This window comes from Rousettus aegyptiacus, unplaced genomic scaffold, assembly GCF_014176215.1.
Source record: "Rousettus aegyptiacus isolate mRouAeg1 unplaced genomic scaffold, mRouAeg1.p scaffold_m13_p_8, whole genome shotgun sequence".
Lineage (NCBI taxonomy): Eukaryota > Metazoa > Chordata > Mammalia > Chiroptera > Pteropodidae > Rousettus > Rousettus aegyptiacus.
In genome coordinates, this window is record NW_023416311.1 from 91,119,760 (window position 1) to 91,138,702 (window position 18,943).

The 18,943-nt window shown below is 36.6% G+C and overlaps 1 protein-coding gene across 2 annotated transcripts in view; it reads right to left on the bottom strand.

The window, feature by feature from the left end:
* The window catches only part of WDR70 (WD repeat domain 70), a 228,362-nt gene that overhangs the window by 90,065 nt on the left and 119,354 nt on the right, over positions 1 to 18,943 (bottom strand). The window lies entirely within an intron of this gene.

The window sequence follows — 18,943 nt, forward strand, 5'->3', positions numbered from 1 at the left end:
AACCCATACTCTTATGAGAATCTAATGCCTGATGGTCTGAGGTGGAGCTGAAGCAGTGATGCCTGCACTGAGGAGCTGCCACAAATACAGATGAAGCTTCGCTCCCTTACCCGATGCTCACCTCCTGCTATGTGGCCCAGTTCCTAACAGGTAACAATCAGAGGTCTGGGGGTTGGGGACCCCTGTGATAGAGGACATCTTTGAAAACTTTACAGGTGATAACATTAAATGGAGAAAGGCTAAATCTTTCCTCTCATCCTTGAGAACAAAGCAATGATGTCAACTCTCACCATTTCTTCTTTTTGCTTTTGTTTTGTTTTTGTTTTTTTCTCACCATTTTTTTATACTGTAGTTACCATCCAGTGCAGTAGGACAAAATAAATTAAAGGCTTACAAACTGGAAAAAAGACATATAGTTGTCTTTATTAAGAGACCATATGATCAGTTACATAGAAAATCTCAAGAATCTACAAAAATGCTTCTAGAACTAATAAGTGAGTTTAGCCAGGTCACAGAACATAAGATCAATACTCAGAAATCCATTTCTATAGCAACAAATTATGAATATTGAAATTATGAAAATCATACTATTTATAATGTACGAATAAACATGGAATCTGACAAAATATGTGTGGTATTTGTACACTGAAACCCATATGACATTTCTGAGAGAAATGAAAGAAGATTTACATAAATGAAAAAATAGACTGTATTCATGGATCAGAAGAGTCAATATTATTAAGTTTTAAATTCTCCACTAATTAATCTTAAGACTGAATGTACTCTCAATCAAAATTCCAGCAGAGTTTCTTTGGGGTAGAAATTGTGTAAGCTGAGTCTAAAACTTAAATGGCAATGCAAACAACCTGAAGCAGCCTAAACAATTCTGAAAAAGAACAAAACTAGGGAACTCTATCCAGGTTCCCATGTTACCTTCTACCTACCACATTGACACACCAATCACATAAGTTGTAATTTCACATATAACATCTATTCCTTCTACAGGAAGAGCTCTTTCAAAGTAAGGGCTGTCTTTTTATTTTCCCCTAAATCTGTGTATGCTAGGGTGCACACTATTTCTTGAACATAACATACTATGTCCTCGATAAATGTATGTTGCATGAAAGACATACACTGCCTATCAAAGCATTTAAGAAATCAACTTTATTGAGGTATAAGCAACATACAGTGAAATGCAATCGATTTTTGAATGTATAGATTTCAAATAGCCAGCATTTTCTGTCAAATATTTATAATTTAGTCCAAATGGAAGGTGTTTTTAAAATAACTTTTGCATGTCTTTCCCCTAAGCTTTGCTTGGGAAATTAATCAATTGTTTGACATTACTAAACCCTAGTTTTCAGCGATGTCAAACCCAGTGCCTGACATAAGATCACACTGAACAAATTTTAAGAACTACTGACTGGCAAAATGTAAGGACGAATAAGGGTTTGAGAACAGTACACAGGAACAACGGAAAGGCACTTTGGAACTCAAGGGTTTAACACAACTTAGTGGGGAGCCAGGAGACTTTACTTTACAAGACACGGACAGTTAGAAGCCATTAGCGGTGTGACAGATACTGCCAGCAGCATACTCCGATATCCATTCTCCTTTCTTCTCAGTTTAAGTCTATATTTCCCAGCCTCGGCTGCAGCTAGATGTGATGAAATGTGGCAACTATGCTCTGACCAGTGCAGTATAAATGGAAGGGTAGTGTGAGACTTGGGGAAAGTCTCAAAAAGAAGGTCGCGGACCCTTCTTCACGCTTTCTTGTTTACTCTCTTCTCTGCCAGCAATCTGGGTATCATGCTGGGCTCAAGCAGCATCTTGTCAGAGCAACAAAGTAGAAGGTGCCTTGGTCCTTGATCACACCAGGGCCACCAATCCCACGCTGGACTGCCTATGTCTAGACTTGAAAGAGGGGACGGGGAGGCGTGGAGGAAGGGGAGAGGGAAGTGAAGGAAAGGGGAGGGAAGAAGGAGGGGGAAAGAGGGGGGCAATAAAGTTTATTCAGATATAACATACATACTCGCAATGAAATCCATCTTTTTAAATGTTCAGTTCTGTGAGTTTTGACAAATGCATAGTTCTATCCCTCTAAAAAACTTTCCTTGCATTTCCTCTTTATAGAAAACTCCTCCCCTCCCCTGCTTTAACCCTTGGCAACTATTGACCCGTTTGTATCACTATATTTATGTCTTTTCCAATATTATGAAACCAGAATTATACTGCATGTAGCCTTCTGAGTCTGGCTTTTTTAACTTAGCGTAATATATTTGAGTTGTTATATGTATCAGTAGTCTGTACTTTTTTGTCGATGAATAACATTCCACTATATGAATATATCACATTTTGAATATCCATTCACTAAATGAAGGATATTGGTTTGTTTCCAGTTTGAGGTGATTATGAATAAAGCCACTATAAATATCAACATAGTTTTGTTTGTCCATTTGTTTGCTTTTTTTGTAAAAATAAGTTCTCATTTTTCTTAGCTAAATACGTGGAAAGTATATGTTTAACTTTATAAGAAACTGCTAACCTGTTTTTGCAAAGTGGCTGTTCTATTTTGCATTCTCACCATCAGTGAAATTTCCAACTGCTCCTTATCCTTGTCAGCACTTGGTATTATCGGTTGTTGTTTTTTAAGCCATTCTAATGGGTGTATATTGGTATCGTAATTTTAATTTAAATTTTCTAAAACACTACTGATGTTGAGGATCTTTTGATTTACCATCCATTTCTCTTCTTTGGTGAACTGTCTTCAAATCATTTGCCATGTTTTGAGTGTTCCTCAGATATTCTGGGTACAAACTTTATCAGATATGTATTTGGCCAATATTTTTCAAGTCTGAAACTTGTCTTTCATTTTTTAAAATATAAAATAGTCTTTCAAATACCAGATGTTTTAAATTTTGATAAAGTACTATTTAAATTATATCTAAGAAATCTTTCCCTAACCCAAAGTCACAGAAATTCTCCTCTATTTACTTCTACAAGTTTTACAGGTTTAAGTTTTACAACTAGGTCTATGATCTGTTTGAATTAGTTTTTATGTGTGGTACAAAGTCCTTTTTTTTGCATATGAATATCAAATTGTTCCAGCAACGCTTGTATCTGAGCATGATAAACCCTGCCCCTACTGAATGTACTCTACATTGCTCACTCGCCTATCTCTGCTCACTATGCTTCCCATGGTTAACACACACACAAAAGTTGAGAAATTCCTTGTGCGTCTTTTCTTTCTGCCCTTGGTTCTGCAACAGTGAAGTAAATTATGAGTTTCTCCTTTTTTATAGCTGAAACATTTCAGCTATAAAATGATGATACATTAGATGATACAGTCAGATGGTACATTAGAATTATGATATGAAAGGCCCCACACAAGTATCATTATCATTATCTGATTTGTTTAAAGTCCTTCATCTCTAAAACTGAGATAATAATACCACAATGAGGAGTTGTAAGGATTAAATGAGATTAGAGATGTAAACGTGTCTAGACAGTACTTGGAACACAGTAGGCACTCAATAAATATTAGTTCCTTTCTGTTCTTCCTCTTAGACTATAAATAAGATATTAAAGCTAATAAACTCAGCAAATATGTTCCATTTATTTCAGTGGTATACTAACGGGTTGGGCTAGTTATCAAAATAACAGAAAGAAAAAAAAAGCAGCTAATCTAGCATATAGAGTATAAAACAGAAATTTACATAGCATCTGACGGTGACTAATTACTATGGTTTTATGGCTCTGATTCTCTGAATCTGTGCCTTAAAAAATGGCTGTTAAAGTGCCAGGCTGTTAGGTATCTGTCAAAACATTTTATGCTGAAAGACACATATTTTGAAACCTGAAGTGAGATCTGATCTTGTAAAATTAAAACTGTGTTTCATAAAAAGATTTAAAAATAGAAGAAGTATCTGCCTGGGCCTTTCTGGATACACAATGAAAACACCCAGAAGACAGAAAAAAAAGACACAGGTGTGGTCATTATATTGCCACAGGCACAAATGCTTTGTCTTAAAGTTCTGAACTCTTTCCAGGTACGTTCTAAACTCTCTGGCATCTGCTGCGTAAATGCATCACGGCATTTGGCAGAAGTCAAGGAAAGCATTAATTCTGCATGGAAATCACTTAAGAGATCTTGGTTTAATTTTTCTCGCTACACAAGCAACTTTAGTGATGTGAGAGTCTGAAACTTGCTGGCTCTCTCAGCAGAACAAATCTAACAAGAAAGACCTTCTTTTCAAAATGCCCAAATATTAAGGTATTGATGTTCCACAAAAATGGGGAAAATGTTCTAGTTTCTATATAAACCCGCAATTACACATAATTCGCATGCACACAGTAATTGCAATAAGAACACAACTGCATTTAGGAGAAATGTATTTGGTACTAATGTTTCACAATAACTTAAAATTAGGCCTTATGAAATCTGGAATTAGAGTAAGGAATGAATGCTACAATAATTAACCACTTAATATCCTTACATTATGGCCAACTGATTTTCAACAAAGATGTCATAACGATTCAATGAAAAAAGAATGTTTTTTTTTTGAAAAATTGTGCTGAGACAACTGGATATCCATATGCAAAAAGGTGAATGTGAACCTTTACTTAACATCATACAACAAATAATTCAAATGGATAATAGACATAAATGTAGAACATTTAGAACATGACCTTAGATTAAAGAATGATCTCTCAGATACAACATCAAAAGCACAAATGATAAAAGGGAAAAAAAGAAATAAATTGGACATACATCATCAACATTAAAAATTTATGTGCTTCAAAAGATCCTATGAAGATATAATTTCACTTATGTACAGAATCTAAAGAACAAAACAAATAAACAAAACTAAACAGACTCAGATACAGAGAACAAACTGGTGAATGCCAGATAGAAGGGGGTTGAGGAGATGAGTGAAAGGGTAAAGGAATTAAGAAGTTCAAATTGGTAGTACAAAACAGTCACGAAGATGTGAAGAAAGTATAGTATAGAGAAAACAGTCAATAAGATTGTAATAACCATGTATAGCGCCAAGTGAGTAATAGACTAATCAAGGGAATCACTTTGTAAATTATATAAATGTCTAAAGATTATGCTGTATACCTGAAACTAATATAAAATAATATTGAATGTCAATTCTAATTGAAAAATTAAAATTTAAAAAAAAAAGATACTCAGAAGAAAGTTTAAGGACATAGACTTGGAGAAAGGATTTGTAAATCACATATCTGATAAAGGACTGGTATCTAGAATATATAAAGAACATTTATAATTCAATAAAAAGCTATAAAGTGAACCAATTTTTTAAATGGGCAAAAGATTTAAATACATATTTCATTAAAGAATATCTACAAATGTCCAATAAACACATGAAAAGCTGCTTGACATGGTCATTAAGAAAAAAATGCAAATCAAAATTACAATGAGATACCACTTCATACCCAAGACAGACATGGTGAGGAAATAAAGAAACTAGAACCCTATTGCACTACTGATAGAAATGTAAAATACTGGAGCCACTTTGGAAAATAGTTTGGCAGTTTCGTAAAATATTAAAGATAAATTCATCACATGACTCAGCAATTCCACTCTAGAGAAATGAAAACATATTTCCATGCAAGGACTTCAACAAGAATGTTCAGATAAGAATTATACATAACAGTCAAAAACTAGAAACAACCAAATATCCATCAACCGATGAATGCATAAACAAAATGTGAAACTGCCATACAATGGAAAACTATTTGGCAATAAAAAGAAACAAAGTAGTGATACACACTACATATGCCTGAGGCTGCCATAACAAATTAACTACAAACTGGGTGGCTTAAAACAACAGAAATTTATTCTTTTATAGCTCTGGAGGGCAGAAGTCCCACTCCCTCTGGAGGCTCTAGGGGGTAATCCTTCCTTGACTCTTTTAGTTTCTGGTGCCTGTAGGCACTTCTTGGTTTCACTGGTCTTTTGTAGCCCTGGAGGAATGGAAACAACTGAACAGGGTTTTCTTTTAGGGTGACAAACATGTCATAAATTAGATAATTGTTATTGCATAACCTGTAAATATACTAAAAATCATTTAATTGCCCCCATCCTCTTCTAGTTTCAGCTGGGATCAGTATAACTAAAAGTCTCATTAAATTCCTAACATGACCATAAGTAATTAAACATTTCTGAGAACCACTTTAGGAAACTTCAGATGAGGAAGTCCATCAAATGGAATTAGATTTTTCAATTTAAAATATATATCAATATTCTTATTAGACAAAAATTACTCCTGCTCTTATAAGCCTAATAACCCTAAAGCTCTTTACAAAACACTTTTTAAATCTTATTTCATTGAATCCAACAACAAGAGAGATCAGGGTCTAGTATTTAGATTAAGAAGCAAAGAATACTCAATTACATAGAGTTCCAGTTCAAGAGATCCGGCTAGACCACCGTAGGTAAAGTAGTACTAACATTAAATTAAAACTCTATACCAGGTGTCACATGTTCGATTGCTTAAAGGTTTGTGTAAAAATAGGATATGTAGATATATAAATATGTATTATGTATTCGTATCTATACCTTGATAAGTGACCTAAATATAGGATGAGAAAATTCGGATATAACTAAATATGTTGAGGCAATACTTTTCCTCTTTTTCCCTCTAAACCCTTTTACTTTAACATGTCATAAAGCTCATGAGAAAGGTAGCAGTGTTTTATGAGAATACCCACAGGTAGATGCTTAGAATGGTTCTGCTCAGACTTATGGCACAGATGCTTCGTAAGTATTTCAAAAGAATATATGGAGATCTTCATACACTCTCTAAAATCATGAATTAAAATCTTCTGAACAGATAGCCATTTTGACTCCTTTTTTTCTCTCGATATCTAGTATTTTTTAGTACACAGAAAAGGCTTTCAATAAAATGAAAATCCTATACCAGATAAATACAATTATATACATTTATATAATTAAAGACATACGTATTTATAATACATATCGTTATCTACCTATTTTTCAGGACTGCTCTACTTTTGAGTTCTCCTGGAATGTTCTTCAAAATAATTTGCTCCAATTAACTTTCTTCTGAGGCATGAGCACTGTTCTGGCTTCGAAGAGACAGGGATTGGCTAGGACAAGGCTTCTGCCTTCACAGGAATTGCAGCTTGGCTGGTAGAAATAATGTATAAGCAACAAGCCTAAGGGCCCCAATTCAACAAATACATATTAAACACTTTCCATAGGCTAGGTATCTTGGTAGATACAAAAGTCCCTGTTCTCCAGCAATACATAATCTAATGAAGGAGGAAAACTGGGGGCGTGGCGGCGGGGGGGGGTGGGTGGGGGGATGTGATCAGGTCACAAGGCAGCACTCAGAGAAGAGAAAGTGGTGGCTAATTTGGAAAGATCTGGAAAGGATTCCACCAGATGTGTTTATTTTGGAAAGAGCTGAGATTCTGCAAGTAAATCTCATAGTTGGGGGGGCACAGGGGGAGGTGGTGTGAATCCTAGAAATTGGTAGAGAAGATGAAAGATAAAGAGGCTTGCAAAAGCACAACTTATTCACTTTCTTTTTTTTTTTTTTTTTTGACAAGAAGATGAGGTGCCCAGTAGCCATAAGTGGAATACAGAGATTGTAATAATCACTGGCAATTACCAGACTATAAAGGGTATCCTATGAGATGTACTGAGATGATGGGCTTTATACTCTAGGAGATTATGGAGACACTAAATAAAGGAGTAACTTAAGTTATAATCAGACCTGCATTTTAGAAACCCATTTGGGTGGCAGTGGAGAAGAATACCTGGAGGGGATAAGTCTGCAGGTTGAATAGCCCAGGTAAGAAATAATCAAGGCTTAGGCTAAGGCAATGAGGTAGGGAGGGTGTAAAAGAAAAATAATTTTGAGGACTAAGGAGGTAGTGCCATTCATTCAGTGCGGCAGAGTTATAAAAGGTGTGGTATAAGACAAAAGGTAATACTATTAAAGGAGGTAAGAGCAAGTTAAGGTTCAGATACTTGTGTGACAACCAGGTGAAGAATCTCGTTGTACAGGCAGAAGGAATGCAATTAAAGAGTCACTAGAATGTAGCCAGAGATACAACTGTTGGAACTGCAGAAGGCAGACCTCCATGGAAAAGATACTTAAGGAACAGGGAGCAAAAAGAAAAAGGAGATAAGAGTCAAGAAAGAAGTATGAGAGTCAGGAGAGGGAGGTGTTAGGAAAGCCAAAGGAGAAAGTTTAAAAGGAAGGTATAAGCAAGAGTGTCAATTCTGAAGAGATATTAAGTAAAACGAGTGAAAGACCTTCATTGGATTTAACACACAGAGGTCATAGATGAGGTCTGCAAGAGCAATTTCGGTAGAATGATGGGGGCAGAAGTCAGAATGCTATGGAATTAGGAGGGGGAAGTGATAAGGGAGAGACAGCAGGCGAAGAGTGCTCCTGCAGAAACGTCTATCTAAATACAGATAAGAATCCCATAAAACCTGGCAAGGATGAAAAGGAATTGAACTAAGGAAAAGAGGCTAAGGAGAGGTTATAACATTCGATTTGGTTCCTAAATGGGAAAAAGGGGTCATAAGGTAGATTTGAGAAGGAATATCATGAGTAAAGGCTCCGAAAGGAGTGATAATGGTCCAATACAGTCACTCTGTGGTGTGTCTGGGGGCGAGGGGGAGGGCTTGGGAGGGTGTTTTGCAGCAGAGTTTGTTCTACACACGACACTCGTGTAGAGATGAGGATGGAAACAGGCTAACACTAGATTGGGAAAGGCCTTGCAAACCCAGTTGGGAAATGTACACAGTATTCTGGAAACTCTGTTAAAAAAAAAAAAAAAAAAGTGAAGGGTTTGGGACCATGAAGGGCAGGCCTGAACTCCCCTCCCGGGCAAGTGGTGTGCCCCAGAGTCTGCCTGGACTGGTGCTCCAGGAAAAGGGACTGAGCTGGGGCCGCAGAGCATGGGACCAAGAAGGAATGAAGACGATGCTCCTGACAAAGGTTCTGGATGAAGGAGAATGATGCTTTTGTTAAAGAAATGGAGAATTCGAGAACACAGAAAGACACTGAAAATGAAATTAAAATAGTAAAGATCCAGTGCTTCTAATAGTATATACTTCTAACCAATTGGAAAGGACTATAAAGAGGCCACTGATAAAAACTAGCTCTTCTGGAGAGGGCACTGAGAACAGACAGAACACACAGGGGCTCTCCAACCCTGTTTCTATGTACAGGGATCGAGGGGTGGGAAATTCACAATGAATCCACTTGGGGCATGAAGTAAGCCATTCAGTATAATTAATTACTCATAATATGCATCAAGATAAGAAATCATATGTGAATTTGGTCTTAAAATGTGGAGAAAGGTGTAGTGTGGCTATAATTACAGATGACTGTTTAATTTACATTGAGAAGTAATTGCTACCTCCTGACATGAGCAAAACAGAGCACTGTGGGTGGAGGTGGAAAATGAGGAGATAGGGGGGAAGAGGAAAGAGATTATGGTAGCCAGCACAGGATAAAGTGGGTATGACAAATCTTACAGAAATCTGCTTCCACCCACTCTTTACCCGGGTGCTGCCAGGGCTCAAAAGTATTTCTGGACTAACTTCTCCCTGGATATTAGCAGGTGCAAGCAGACTTTCTAACTGGCCACTGAAATATACAGTCATTATTCTTCAGGATTACAGCCATTGTTCTTTTTTTTTTTTAATGCCTCTGAAATGCAATACATAAATGAAATTTTCCCTCAGCCAACTAAGTTTTAAAGCAGCAGACTCCACATCTGCAAAACAGATTCTAAAGATAAAATTTGATGTGCCAAAGAGTGATTCAGTGCAAATTTGAAAATGAGATAAATATTCTTCTTTTGAAAGGAAATAGATGGTTTTTCCTGATTAAAAAGTTAAACAATGCTTAATCAAGTTGTAGAGTTAAGTAGTGAAGTCAATGTTACTTTAGAAGTTTACACTAAAAATAGTGAGCCTTTTCAATAACTCTAACAAATTAATCTACAACAGAACTCTGGTATTTAAAGGATGATTTCCAGGAATCATGAAGGCCAAAATGTGTTCGATAATGAATTTAGAATATTGAGCTAATAATCTGAATAAAAGTGAAAATTTGGACTAATAATCATAATAGCTAGCATTTATATGCTCATAATAAAGCAAGCATTATTCTAAGCACTTTATCATTTAATCCTCACAACTCCAGGAAAAAGACACTATTCTTATCATTACTTTACAGAGGAAAACTGTGGCATAAAGGTGTTAAGTAATAATAATTTAAGGTCAATATTCAGATAAGCTTATTAATCAACTACTGTACCTGCCACCTACTCAAGTCTCATAGTCTCATACAGAACCATGAAAATAGTTAAAGCCACAATAATTTTGGATCAATATGCTATAAATATTGATGGTTCAAGTAATACTTTTACTTGAGGAAGAATACTGCAAATTTTCTGTATCTGTAAAACTAATCTAAAATAAAGTTGAATGTTTGCATTTACGCACCTTTTATGAATAAGCAGTGACTTTGAAAGCCTTGCTGTTATGTTACAGAAATGCAGTCCTTACTATTTAATAAAATAAATGCCAACTTTTTCTTTCAATGAATGAGAAAATACTCTGAGAAGGAAACAAGGACAAGGGGATTCTATTTACTATAATTGCCTTTCTCTATCCCCAACACCTCATTTTCCCATATCCTTAGACCTGTGACACATCATAAGCAGGAATTTTCCCCCTAAATAAGCTCCGTTAGACACACTTAAAAAATACATTTAGCAAATAAATTTTCTGTGTAGAAAAGAAAAGAAACTGCATGTAGAAGAACCTGATGCATGGAGTTCAAGTGGGGAAATAAACAAGGTGAATCCAGGAAAAGTTTAAAACTTACCACACGTAGTTTAATACCTTGCACAGAGGCTACAAACCACTAGGATCAACAGAGCAGAGGAACCACTCAAGCAGCATTCTGCCATCAGAAACAGGTCATTTGAGAAAAGGCTCTTGGGGACCATGCTAGAAAAGTGCTACACACCAGGACAGCCCATGCTGAAAACAGAGGTTGAAACAGCAAAGTCTCCAAATGCTCTCTGGTGTTAACGCCTTTACAGTTATACAAAGAGAGACATAAAGAGATGTTCGCTGTCTGCTGCATTATCATTAAGTATAATAATATAATAATAAAAGCTAAACACGTATTAAGTCTACATTATACCAGCACTATCTATGCTAAGGACTTTACATGTTTTCTCATTTTAAACTCAACACCGAGATTGATATCTTTTTCATTCCCATTCTTTGAAGGAGGTGTGAGAAGTTCTATAATTTGTCCATGAGCACACAGTTAGTGGCAGAGTTAGGATGTTAGGATTTTAATCCAGGTCCCCCTGGTTATAGAGGTATTTAACACTTAAAGAATAATTGTGTTGTACAATCGCTGTACAAAATTGAATTAGATATTACTAAGTAAGTAGTATTCTTGGGTATATTGCTAGATGTCTGATATAGCGACTTTTAAAAGTACCATTTACAGTATTATTGGTCTAGTTTCCATGGACATTTACTACATGTCTCCTTAAAATATTAAAAGGGTTGATTTCATAGTCTGATTTTCACTTCTCCCTATAGTTAATTAGTCTGAATTAAGTGGTCAGCACAAAACTTAAATTTAATACAGTAGAAATAAGGACCAGAATACAACTGCTAAAATGACCCATCCCATAATTGAGTAGTGAGGTCATCAAGGGTCAAATATCCTAGTAAGGTAGATTCTGCTTAGTAAATGTAAATAATAACTAAAAATTTTCATACACTTCCCCTACCCCCAGGAATTGTTCTGTGAGGTCTGGGATTTAGAATCTAGTTAACTATCTCCTGGCTCATGACTTAAGAAGGGACGAGCCAGTTAATGCAAAAGAAATTTTTCCCATTTAATACACTTAATATTTATCCATTGCCTTGGACTCTCTGCTATCTGACTCTAGCTATACGAATTGTTTTTGTGGTTTGCTTGTTTTTTTTGAAGGTGGGGAGGGGGTCTGTGAGTTGCCTATAATAGCACATAAAGAAAAGTCTGTGGCTTCCCCTAGATCATCAAAATGATACAACAAAGGTTAAAAATACAGCACTAGGTAAAATCTAAATTTTACTCCAGGCCAAGTAAGACCTTCAGAGAGTTAGATGACTGTATATTTAGACTGCACTGCTTTGATTCCCTCTTAGAATGACTTTTCTTGAATTACATTTTTTGGTTGTGCCCCTGACTTACATTGAGGGGTGCAACAAAAAATAGTAAAATTAATACAGTACAGAAAAATAAGAGTGAGGACAATTCAATCAGATTTGCCAGTTTTTAAATCCTCTCTCCCCAAGTCACTTAACCTCTTGCAGCCTCAGTTTCCCAATCTGAAAATAATTACTTTACAGGGTTATTTTACAGAATTGAATGAAAAAATACACATAAAGCACTAAGTATAGCGCCTTGTCCATAGTAAATATCCAATTATTATAAATTTACTGTTGTGTTTATTGTAAGGCTATTATCTATGTTAACCAGCACATTCTAAATGAGGGTCCCTGGGAAATGTTTTCCTTTTACTCTTTTTTGACAGGAAAAGCTCTATGTTTTCATCTTGGGGATCCTAGACTCTGAACTGAGCATGTCTCTTTCCTTGCTTTGGTCACTACCAAGTTCAGAGTTGAATTTACAACCTAACTTTACCAACTGAGTAACAAAACATTCTCCTAACAATTTTTTGTAAACTAACCTTATCCTTTTGCCTTTACTTTCCAATGGCCCTGGATGCCTTATGTTTTTATAGTATGTGTTACTACTATTATTTTGAGCTTCTTTGACGTCTTCTTTGGAATGAGATAAGATGCATAAAAATAAACAAATTAACAAATCAATAGAGAAAATAAATAGTGCTGTTTTTGAACTGTTGATAATTTCCGTTAAAAAGTTACTTTCCTAAATCAATGAGAATATTAGTTACAGAGTCAGGAGAAAATGTAATTCTTTTTACTTCCAAAAGTAGTATCTGCCCTAGACTTGTTTAGACTCTCAAAGAAAAGCTGAATCAAGAATCATCAGTCAAATAGCAAAACAAATCTCTAGTATGATGATGAGAACTTAATATGAAAAATGAGGAAATGGAGCAACATGCTGTTCCGTTGAGGTGAATGCTTATATGTTCTGAAAGTTAAAGAACTTCTGGAATTCAATGAGGGGCATTTCTAAAAGAAGCTATAAATTCACAATAATGGGTTTAATTGTTTCAATTCTTGGTGGGGGTGGGGTTGGGGGGTGGGGTTCTATCTTTAACTGTATTGGACCCACAGCAATGGCAGGTAATATCTAGGACTAAAAGGTAAAGGTCTCTTTATTTTCTGACTCAGATGAATGGACATGTGCCATAGCTGTCGTGTGTTAAGCAGATGCGACACCGAAGGGGCTGAGCTATTGGCCAAAGACAAAGGGGAAACAAAAATCAAAATGTAAGCCAAAGAAGCTTTCCATAGCTGCTTGGCAATGCAGCTTCTAAATAAACTGTCTTAATTTGTTTCACATGTGGTGAGTGGAAAATTAAAAACAGAGCAATGAAAAAAAATTGAATGAATTCATTAAACAGATAAGTTTATAAAACAGTTTCACTACAACATGTTGATATCAGGATTGTCTGAGCTTTAATAAATACCATTCTATCTATACCTTTAAGAAGTTATATATTGTCTTGGATAAGAATTCTTGAGAAGCAAATGTTTTTCCAAACAGAAAAGTATGACCTCTAAAGAGTCAATAAGATAGAATAAAATCCAATCATTTTTAAGTACATTATCTGAAAATCCCAGGACAGGAAAATTAAAAGAATGTTAATGAAATACATTAATGAAACTAGGAAGACAAAGTAGAGAGGATCTTCTAAAGAAGAATGTACTATAAAATGTTTGAGGGGCTTGTAAAAGCTGGTATCTGTATCACAAAAATTCCAGTATGGGTGCCCAGTCTATTGAAGACAAAAAAAAAAAAAAAAAAAAAAAAAAAAAGACTCCTTGTAGAATTATTCACAATAATAAAAGAGATAAAACCTAATACATTGATATCCAAATTTCCTTCAGACTATAATTGAATCTCTAATTATTCTAAATGTTTGTTTTTTTTTTCAAAATTGTTCATTGTTGCCTTGTATTTTTGTCCTTTTTCTTTGCTTTGCTCTTCCAGAAGTGAATATATTTAAAAATTTCCTTCTTTTCTGCTCTTCCTCCCTTCCTTTTTCTTCCATTCAGTCAAAAAGTATTCATTAACTTACCGGTAGGCCAAGCACTGCTCTAAGTGCTAGAAATAGAGCACTGAACAAAACAAAGCTCCATGTCCTTGTGAAACTATTAGTCTAGTTACATACATTTGCTACTGCCTTCCTTTCAGTATCTCTTTATTGTGTGCCTCCAAGGAACAGAGTTTGGGGAAATACTTACACTAGATATTAAAGAAATGAACTGTAATAGCAACATCAGGGTTAAGACTATGCAGGAAAATTTAAACTTCCAATATCCTATCTAAATGAGAATACAATATGTGAAAGAGACCAGTCTGATTCAGGTCAGGGCCCACCAGTGGACGCGTCCCTTTCACTTCTCCAGGCTAAATTTATCACTTTTTTCTGTGTTTCTATAGGGTTGCGTATGTTATACTTCTTGTATAAAACTTGTCACATCACATTATATGTTACATTGTGCATTTTTCCCTCCCACATTAGACTGTGGCCTCCCTGAGGATAGAGTCCAGTTTTGTCTATCTTTGCATCCCAAGCACCAAGAGCTACACCTTGCAAAAGAGTTTGAATAAATTTATTTAATTGATGGCACTTAATTAGAGGAATAAAATTACCCAAAATTTTATAACTTAATCATTAAATTTATTGACCTTCAATAAAACTAAAAACCATGATGAACACAGCCAAGTGATCAGTAAGTTATTAAAATTTCATAAATAGGATACAATTCCAGCTGAATGGTTAACTGGAAGACTGGAAGACTGCTTCCGTGTGTTGATTACACTGCACTCTGCAACTTTCTGACATTCATATGGTCTCCACTAACAATAGGTTTGTTATACTTGGAGCTACAAAATACAATGACAGTGCTCTGGGACAGTCTGAGAAAAGGCAAAGCAAAAATTCATAATGTTGACATGGATGTAATTATTCAAATCATTGGCTCATTCTTCCTCTCTCCTCTGCCTGTATCGATTCTGCACTCATAATGATACTTCCCTTAATTCCACATTTCTACGCCTCTTTCCTTCTCCACCGACACCTCTTTCCTGTTTTCCATGCAGCTTTGCTTTTGTTCTTTGCCACTTTTCTGAAACCAAATTCCAAAAGAGTAGCGAAAACTTCCTGGCTTCCAAATACAGTTATGTGGATTCTTGACTTATCTTTTCCTCTGCCCTCAAGTTTTCCTGACTCTTCTGCTGAACCATATATGGCCTGTGCCTTTAAAGGGTTGGTATTCTTCAGGTTTCTGAATAATTACACAAAGCCCTATGGCTTCAACCACTACCTATATAATGATTCTCAGGCCCAAGTTTCCTAACCACATATCTATCGGCTGTGTGCAATTTGATATTTCTAACCACCAACCAGACATGTGGTTTTCCTACAGGCACCTAGAATTTAACATGTCAAAAACAGAAATGTAATCGATTCCCCCGTCAGACCTGTGTCTCCTCCTGCCTTCCCTGTTTTGGGGAAGAATCATGGGAGAATCAGCATTAATCCAACTGCTCAGCGAAGTGGTTTCATTCATTCTCAACTCCTTCTTCTCCATCCTTATGCCCACGATGTACATGTGGTTCCTTCTGTCTAGAGCACTATCTTGCCTCATAGTTGTTTTTCTCTGCCTCTGTTCTCAATTAAAATGTTCTCTCCTTGGAAAAGTCTTCCCCGACCTCTCTCTAACAATTACCATCAGCAACATCACGATGACATGCCAGACCATCTGACCCTGCCTGTTTGCCACTAAGGACTGATTACAACCATAATTAGGAATTCATTAGTGTCTCTGTACTTCATTAGAATGAGAGCTCTCTTGCTCTCTCGTATCCCCTAGAACTCGGGATGTAACACAGAGTTGGTGCCAACAGCTCACGACTGAATGACTATCTGATCAGATGATAAGTTCTGATGAATCCCATTCTGAAGCATACCTGACATCTGTGTCCTATTTTCCACCAGCGCCCTGGATTGGGCTATCATTACCTGCTGTCTATATCCTGGAATTAACCTTGTGGCTGAGCTCCCTGTCTTTAGCCCCTCTCTACACTGTCATAAAAGTAATGTTATTTTTTTCATGAAAAAGATAAATTTGATGATGTCTCCTGAAGAAAAGCCTCTGAGAGTTCAGAAGGCTATAGAAAATGTCCCAAAAACTTCTGGCATAGCACCAGGGCCTTCCTAAAACGATCAGAATCTAAGCTCAATTTTCTAGGCTCTAGTCCAGTCCCTTTGGTCCCTTTAGGTTAGATATGTTGGAAGGTACAAAAGGATTGTTTGGGAGATAAAGCTGGAAAGAAGGACTGGCTAGAAACTAATTAAAAATTAAAAAAAAAAATAACCTAGTTGTTCTAATGCCTGAAGTCAAAATAAAGTTTAAAGACCAAATGGTGAGAATAATTAAGTGCTTCCACTAATTATCTGAAGACAAAAAAGGAACCAAAGAGTACTGCTAAGAGACCACTGCAGAGTCCACATCATGATGGTTTGAACAAGACATGTTACAGCAAAGATGGAGAGAAATGGACTTATATGGTTTATATTTTATAGGTACAACAGACAGGACTAGAAAAGGGAAAGGAAAGGGAAATTGAGAATGACTCTCACATCTCTGGTCTGGACAACTAACTGCATTGATATAGTTGTAATGCTATTTACTGAAATAGGGGGAAATAAAAGAGGTGCACATTTGGGGAAGCAAACCAAGAGTTCTATTTTGGTCATATTTGGTGAGCTACCTATTAGATATCCAAAGAGGAGTTACCCAGCAGGATTTTAAGTTTAGGAGACTGAAGCTCAGTGGAGACGGCAGAACTAGAAATGTAAAACTAGGAGTTGGGCATTAAGGTGGTATATAAGGCCATGTGACTTAGAAACAAAGTACGAATGAGGGGAGCAGCCAGGGTCAAATCCTGACACATTCCATCTTAGAGAGGTTGAGCGAAGGCAAAGCAAGCAAAGAAAATCAAAAAGAAGTATTTACGTAAGGTACGTGGAAACTGAAACGTGTAGTGTCACCATGGCAAGCCATGAAACTGTACTGCTGGGACTGCCCATCAAGAAGCCAACTGCCATTCAGTTGTAAGGAATGAAGCTAACCGACAACCTCCAGGTGTTAACAGAGTCTGCTCAACTTTTGAGCCAAAATCACACACTTCCCAGGTCACCCCCGCTAACTACACTCTGGGAAGTTATGACCTGACCAAGTCTGCCTAATGCAGGTCTCTTCTAAAGAGCAACCTTGTTCCAGAGATCCAAGTAGGGTTGCCAGAGACTTTGTTAGATCAGCATCACGGTTTGAGTTTTCCCTGCACAACCCTGCTCCCTCCCCTCTTTCCTTTCACAGCTATTAGATGTCTGTCTGAAGACTTGACCTATCCAATCTTGCTTCCTTCCTTACATCACAGGCAAGCCCTTCCCCTCAGCACTTCTATCCTGGAGAATCACATTAAACAGTGGCAAAAACCTAGAGGAAAGAAGGTTTCAGAGACGAAATGGTCCACTGTGATGAAGGTTGCTGAGAAGTCAAGTAAGGAAAGGAGAAAGAACTACCAGTGAATTTGGCAAAATGAAGGTCATTGAGGACCCTGAAGGCATTTTCAGTGCAGCAGTATGAATCAAAGCTTAATTGGAATGGGCTTTAGGATGAATGACAGATGAAGAAGGAACAGAGACTACAAACTATATAAACTCACTCTAGAAGTTTTGCTTATATAACTCCCAGCTATAACTGCTCTGAAAGAATAGTACTAGAATTTCAAAAAGTATAATAAGGGAGCCTAATTGAGATTGGGGAGATATCTCTGAGGAAGTAAAGTTCTCCAAGGAGTGGAAATAAAAGGATTCAAGAAGAGAAGGTGCTAAAGCCAAGGAGTGGGAGACAGTTTGAGTTACTGGACGGCCAGAAAACCAGTTGCTGTAGCTGAAATAAAGACAGCCAGGATCAGACCACACAAGGTCATGAGGGAAGTAATAAATATTTTGGATCTCAGCTTACAGCCTAGAGGTTTTACGCTGGGGAGTTCAGATGACCTGTTTGTGATTTTTATAAAATATCGCTATGGGGGGAAGAAACAGAAGTCAAACACCTATTCAGAGCTGATTGTGATTTGAACTTCGACAGTTAAATAAATTCATTCATTCATCAAATCATATTTAGTAAATGAGAAAAACAAGTGAATCAATTTCAGAGACAGAATCTACAGGACTGGTGAAAATGGGGTTAGAAGAAAGGGAGTTATCAAAGATAATTCCTAAAACTCTGGCTCAGTCAACTGAGTAGAACTGGTTATATGCCCAGCATAAGTGCACCAATTTCTCAGGGCCCCACAGTACCCCTTTTCTTAGTGGTATACCAAGTCTTTCCCAGTCCCACACCAACATCATAACACCAAAAGATGCATCTGTATAACACAATTGTAGTACATAACACAGGCTTACACAGCATATATCTCTTTCAATGCTCAACTATCTCATTTTATGCCTGAGGAAATGGATTGCCTATTAGAGTTGGAATCTAGTCATACATATTAATGCTGCTCTCTTGACCTTTACATATAATTTTACACATATTTCAGGAACAGGCCATTTGCCCTCAGTCCAGCAATTTATTTACGAGCAGTTTCTGAAGCTGTTATCATTGGCTTTTCCT